Source organism: Siphateles boraxobius, unplaced genomic scaffold (genome assembly GCF_051911475.1).
Source record: "Siphateles boraxobius isolate OS27281-9 unplaced genomic scaffold, OSU_SipBor_1 296, whole genome shotgun sequence".
Classification (NCBI taxonomy): domain Eukaryota; kingdom Metazoa; phylum Chordata; class Actinopteri; order Cypriniformes; family Leuciscidae; genus Siphateles; species Siphateles boraxobius.
In genome coordinates, this window is record NW_027508915.1 from 232,501 (window position 1) to 237,500 (window position 5,000).

A 5,000-nucleotide genomic window follows, 5' to 3' on the forward strand; every position below is an offset into this window, starting at 1 on the left:
GCGAAAACTGCTGCCAAAATTGGGCTATTTAAAAGGTTAGACCATTAATGAAGAAAACTAAGAAGAACTTTGGAAAAAACTCAAACTCTTTCATGCTCTCTGAAGAATCTCAGAGACTTTTAAAGGCTTTCTGAAGAAGCTCAGTGAGTCTTTTTTTTTAAACTAAGAAGAACTTTTGAAAAAACTCAAACTCTTTCATGCTCTCTGAAGAATCTCAGAGACTTTTAAAGGCTTTCTGCAGAAGCTCAGTGAGTCTTTTTTTTTAAACTAAGAGGAACTTTTGAAAAAACTCAAACTCTTTCATGCTCTCTGAAGAATCTCAGAGACTTTTAAAGGCTTTCTGAAGAAGCTCAGGGACTCTCTTTTTTTTTTAAATCAAAAAAGCTTACAGCACCTGGTATTCCCAGGCGGTCTCCCATCCAAGTACTAACCAGGCCCGACCCTGCTTAGCTTCCGAGATCAGACGAGATCGGGCGTGACCAAGGTGGTATGGCCGTAAGCGAAAACAGCTGCCAAAATTGGGCTATTTAAAAGGTTAGACCATTAATGAAGAAAACTAAGAAGAACTTTTGAAAAAACTCAAACTCTTTCATACTCTCTGTAGAATCTCAGAGACTTTTAAAGGCTTTCTGAAGAAGCTCAGTGAGTCTTTTTTTTAAACTAAGAAGAACTTTTGAAAAAACTGAAACTCTTTCATGCTCTCTGAAGAATCTCAGAGACTTTTAAAGGCTTTCTGCAGAAGCTCAGTGAGTCTTTTTTTTTAAACTAAGAGGAACTTTTGAAAAAACTCAAACTCTTTCATGCTCTCTGAAGAATCTCAGAGACTTTTAAAGGCTTTCTGAAGAAGCTCAGGGACTCTTTTTTTTTTTTAAATCAAAAAAGCTTACAGCAACTGGTATTCCCAGGCGGTCTCCCATCCAAGTACTAACCAGGCCCGACCCTGCTTAGCTTCCGAGATCAGACGAGATCGGGCGTGACCAAGGTGGTATGGCCGTAAGCAAAAACTGCTGCCAAAATTGGGCTATTTAAAAGGTTAGACCATTAATGAAGAAAACTAAGAAGAACTTTTGAAAAAACTCAAACTCTTTCATGCTCTCTGAAGAATCTCAGAGACTTTTAAAGGCTTTCTGAAGAAGCTCAGTGAGTCTTTTTTTTTAAACTAAGAAGAACTTTTGAAAAAACTCAAACTCTTTCATGCTCTCTGAAGAATCTCAGAGACTTTTAAATACTTTCTGCAGAAGCTCAGTGAGTCTTTTTTTTTAAACTAAGAACTTTTGAAAAAACTCAAACTCTTTCATGCTCTCTGAAGAATCTCAGAGACTTTTAAAGGCTTTCTGAAGAAGCTCAGGGACTCTCTTTTTTTTTAAATCAAAAAAGCTTACAGCACCTGGTATTCCCAGGCGGTCTCCCATCCAAGTACTAACCAGGCCCGACCCTGCTTAGCTTCCGAGATCAGACGAGATCGGGCGTGACCAAGGTGGTATGGCCGTAAGCGAAAACTGCTGCCAAAATTGGGCTATTTAAAAGGTTAGACCATTAATGAAGAAAACTAAGAAGAACTTTTGAAAAAACTCAAACTCTTTCATGCTCTCTGAAGAATCTCAGAGACTTTTAAAGGCTTTCTGAAGAAGCTCAGGGACTCTTTTTTTTTTTTAAATCAAAAAAGCTTACAGCACCTGGTATTCCCAGGCGGTCTCCCATCCAAGTACTAACCAGGCCCGACCCTGCTTAGCTTCCGAGATCAGACGAGATCGGGCGTGACCAAGGTGGTATGGCCGTAAGCGAAAACTGCTGCCAAAATTGGGCTATTTAAAAGGTTAGACCATTAATGAAGAAAACTAAGAAGAACTTTGGAAAAAACTCAAACTCTTTCATGCTCTCTGAAGAATCTCAGAGACTTTTAAAGGCTTTCTGAAGAAGCTCAGTGAGTCTTTTTTTTTAAACTAAGAAGAACTTTTGAAAAAACTCAAACTCTTTCATGCTCTCTGAAGAATCTCAGAGACTTTTAAAGGCTTTCTGCAGAAGCTCAGTGAGTCTTTTTTTTTAAACTAAGAGGAACTTTTGAAAAAACTCAAACTCTTTCATGCTCTCTGAAGAATCTCAGAGACTTTTAAAGGCTTTCTGAAGAAGCTCAGGGACTCTCTTTTTTTTTTAAATCAAAAAAGCTTACAGCACCTGGTATTCCCAGGCGGTCTCCCATCCAAGTACTAACCAGGCCCGACCCTGCTTAGCTTCCGAGATCAGACGAGATCGGGCGTGACCAAGGTGGTATGGCCGTAAGCGAAAACAGCTGCCAAAATTGGGCTATTTAAAAGGTTAGACCATTAATGAAGAAAACTAAGAAGAACTTTTGAAAAAACTCAAACTCTTTCATACTCTCTGTAGAATCTCAGAGACTTTTAAAGGCTTTCTGAAGAAGCTCAGTGAGTCTTTTTTTTAAACTAAGAAGAACTTTTGAAAAAACTGAAACTCTTTCATGCTCTCTGAAGAATCTCAGAGACTTTTAAAGGCTTTCTGCAGAAGCTCAGTGAGTCTTTTTTTTTAAACTAAGAGGAACTTTTGAAAAAACTCAAACTCTTTCATGCTCTCTGAAGAATCTCAGAGACTTTTAAAGGCTTTCTGAAGAAGCTCAGGGACTCTTTTTTTTTTTAAATCAAAAAAGCTTACAGCAACTGGTATTCCCAGGCGGTCTCCCATCCAAGTACTAACCAGGCCCGACCCTGCTTAGCTTCCGAGATCAGACGAGATCGGGCGTGACCAAGGTGGTATGGCCGTAAGCGAAAACTGCTGCCAAAATTGGGCTATTTAAAAGGTTAGACCATTAATGAAGAAAACTAAGAAGAACTTTTGAAAAAACTCAAACTCTTTCATGCTCTCTGAAGAATCTCAGAGACTTTTAAAGGCTTTCTGAAGAAGCTCAGTGAGTCTTTTTTTTTAAACTAAGAAGAACTTTTGAAAAAACTCAAACTCTTTCATGCTCTCTGAAGAATCTCAGAGACTTTTAAATACTTTCTGCAGAAGCTCAGTGAGTCTTTTTTTTTAAACTAAGAACTTTTGAAAAAACTCAAACTCTTTCATGCTCTCTGAAGAATCTCAGAGACTTTTAAAGGCTTTCTGAAGAAGCTCAGGGACTCTCTTTTTTTTTAAATCAAAAAAGCTTACAGCACCTGGTATTCCCAGGCGGTCTCCCATCCAAGTACTAACCAGGCCCGACCCTGCTTAGCTTCCGAGATCAGACGAGATCGGGCGTGACCAAGGTGGTATGGCCGTAAGCGAAAACTGCTGCCAAAATTGGGCTATTTAAAAGGTTAGACCATTAATGAAGAAAACTAAGAAGAACTTTTGAAAAAACTCAAACTCTTTCATGCTCTCTGAAGAATCTCAGAGACTTTTAAAGGCTTTCTGAAGAAGCTCAGGGACTCTTTTTTTTTTTTAAATCAAAAAAGCTTACAGCACCTGGTATTCCCAGGCGGTCTCCCATCCAAGTACTAACCAGGCCCGACCCTGCTTAGCTTCCGAGATCAGACGAGATCGGGCGTGACCAAGGTGGTATGGCCGTAAGCGAAAACTGCTGCCAAAATTGGGCTATTTAAAAGGTTAGACCATTAATGAAGAAAACTAAGAAGAAGTTTTGAAAAAACTCAAACTCTTTCATACTCTCTGTAGAATCTCAGAGACTTTTAAAGGCTTTCTGAAGAAGCTCAGTGAGTCTTTTTTTTAAACTAAGAAGAACTTTTGAAAAAACTGAAACTCTTTCATGCTCTCTGAAGAATCTCAGAGACTTTTAAAGGCTTTCTGCAGAAGCTCAGTGAGTCTTTTTTTTTAAACTAAGAGGAACTTTTGAAAAAACTCAAACTCTTTCATGCTCTCTGAAGAATCTCAGAGACTTTTAAAGGCTTTCTGAAGAAGCTCAGGGACTCTTTTTTTTTTTTAAATCAAAAAAGCTTACAGCACCTGGTATTCCCAGGCGGTCTCCCATCCAAGTACTAACCAGGCCCGACCCTGCTTAGCTTCCGAGATCAGACGAGATCGGGCGTGACCAAGGTGGTATGGCCGTAAGCGAAAACTGCTGCCAAAATTGGGCTATTTAAAAGGTTAGACCATTAATGAAGAAAACTAAGAAGAACTTTTGAAAAAACTCAAACTCTTTCATACTCTCTGTAGAATCTCAGAGACTTTTAAAGGCTTTCTGAAGAAGCTCAGTGAGTCTTTTTTTTAAACTAAGAAGAACTTTTGAAAAAACTGAAACTCTTTCATGCTCTCTGAAGAATCTCAGAGACTTTTAAAGGCTTTCTGCAGAAGCTCAGTGAGTCTTTTTTTTTAAACTAAGAGGAACTTTTGAAAAAACTCAAACTCTTTCATGCTCTCTGAAGAATCTCAGAGACTTTTAAAGGCTTTCTGAAGAAGCTCAGGGACTCTTTTTTTTTTTTAAATCAAAAAAGCTTACAGCACCTGGTATTCCCAGGCGGTCTCCCATCCAAGTACTAACCAGGCCCGACCCTGCTTAGCTTCCGAGATCAGACGAGATCGGGCGTGACCAAGGTGGTATGGCCGTAAGCGAAAACTGCTGCCAAAATTGGGCTATTTAAAAGGTTAGACCATTAATGAAGAAAACTAAGAAGAAGTTTTGAAAAAACTCAAACTCTTTCATACTCTCTTTAGAATCTCAGAGACTTTTAAAGGCTTTCTGAAGAAGCTCAGTGAGTCTTTTTTTTAAACTAAGAAGAACTTTTGAAAAAACTGAAACTCTTTCATGCTCTCTGAAGAATCTCAGAGACTTTTAAAGGCTTTCTGCAGAAGCTCAGTGAGTCTTTTTTTTTAAACTAAGAGGAACTTTTGAAAAAACTCAAACTCTTTCATGCTCTCTGAAGAATCTCAGAGACTTTTAAAGGCTTTCTGAAGAAGCTCAGGGACTCTTTTTTTTTTTTAAATCAAAAAAGCTTACAGCACCTGGTATTCCCAGGCGGTCTCCCATCCAAGTACTAACCAGGCCCGACCCT

The 5,000-nt window shown here is 38.8% G+C and overlaps 12 non-coding genes across 12 annotated transcripts in view; all 12 read right to left on the reverse strand.

Annotated features, from left to right (window-relative positions):
- Positions 1 to 2, reverse strand: part of LOC143756442 (5S ribosomal RNA) — a 119-nt gene extending 117 nt beyond the window's left edge. The window contains exon 1 of the ribosomal RNA XR_013210142.1: positions 1 to 2. This exon is cut by the window's left edge and continues 117 nt beyond it. This is a non-coding gene — a ribosomal RNA (5S ribosomal RNA).
- A 380-nt stretch (positions 3 to 382) lies between these two features.
- On the reverse strand, positions 383 to 501 carry LOC143756443 (5S ribosomal RNA). The gene has a single exon (XR_013210143.1). It is a non-coding gene; the product is annotated as a 5S ribosomal RNA (ribosomal RNA).
- A 379-nt stretch (positions 502 to 880) lies between these two features.
- On the reverse strand, positions 881 to 999 carry LOC143756214 (5S ribosomal RNA). The gene has a single exon (XR_013209925.1). It is a non-coding gene; the product is annotated as a 5S ribosomal RNA (ribosomal RNA).
- Positions 1,000 to 1,375: 376 nt separating this feature from the next.
- Positions 1,376 to 1,494, reverse strand: LOC143756444 (5S ribosomal RNA). Its single transcript, XR_013210145.1, has one exon. It is a non-coding gene; the product is annotated as a 5S ribosomal RNA (ribosomal RNA).
- A 170-nt stretch (positions 1,495 to 1,664) lies between these two features.
- LOC143756445 (5S ribosomal RNA) lies at positions 1,665 to 1,783 on the reverse strand. The gene has a single exon (XR_013210146.1). It is a non-coding gene; the product is annotated as a 5S ribosomal RNA (ribosomal RNA).
- Positions 1,784 to 2,163: 380 nt separating this feature from the next.
- On the reverse strand, positions 2,164 to 2,282 carry LOC143756446 (5S ribosomal RNA). Its single transcript, XR_013210147.1, has one exon. It is a non-coding gene; the product is annotated as a 5S ribosomal RNA (ribosomal RNA).
- Positions 2,283 to 2,660: 378 nt separating this feature from the next.
- Positions 2,661 to 2,779, reverse strand: LOC143756216 (5S ribosomal RNA). Its single transcript, XR_013209926.1, has one exon. It is a non-coding gene; the product is annotated as a 5S ribosomal RNA (ribosomal RNA).
- Positions 2,780 to 3,155: 376 nt separating this feature from the next.
- LOC143756447 (5S ribosomal RNA) lies at positions 3,156 to 3,274 on the reverse strand. The gene has a single exon (XR_013210148.1). It is a non-coding gene; the product is annotated as a 5S ribosomal RNA (ribosomal RNA).
- A 170-nt stretch (positions 3,275 to 3,444) lies between these two features.
- LOC143756448 (5S ribosomal RNA) lies at positions 3,445 to 3,563 on the reverse strand. The gene has a single exon (XR_013210149.1). It is a non-coding gene; the product is annotated as a 5S ribosomal RNA (ribosomal RNA).
- Positions 3,564 to 3,942: 379 nt separating this feature from the next.
- On the reverse strand, positions 3,943 to 4,061 carry LOC143756449 (5S ribosomal RNA). Its single transcript, XR_013210150.1, has one exon. It is a non-coding gene; the product is annotated as a 5S ribosomal RNA (ribosomal RNA).
- A 379-nt stretch (positions 4,062 to 4,440) lies between these two features.
- On the reverse strand, positions 4,441 to 4,559 carry LOC143756451 (5S ribosomal RNA). Its single transcript, XR_013210151.1, has one exon. It is a non-coding gene; the product is annotated as a 5S ribosomal RNA (ribosomal RNA).
- Positions 4,560 to 4,938: 379 nt separating this feature from the next.
- LOC143756452 (5S ribosomal RNA) overlaps positions 4,939 to 5,000 on the reverse strand; it is a 119-nt gene continuing 57 nt past the window's right edge. The window contains exon 1 of the ribosomal RNA XR_013210152.1: positions 4,939 to 5,000. This exon is cut by the window's right edge and continues 57 nt beyond it. This is a non-coding gene — a ribosomal RNA (5S ribosomal RNA).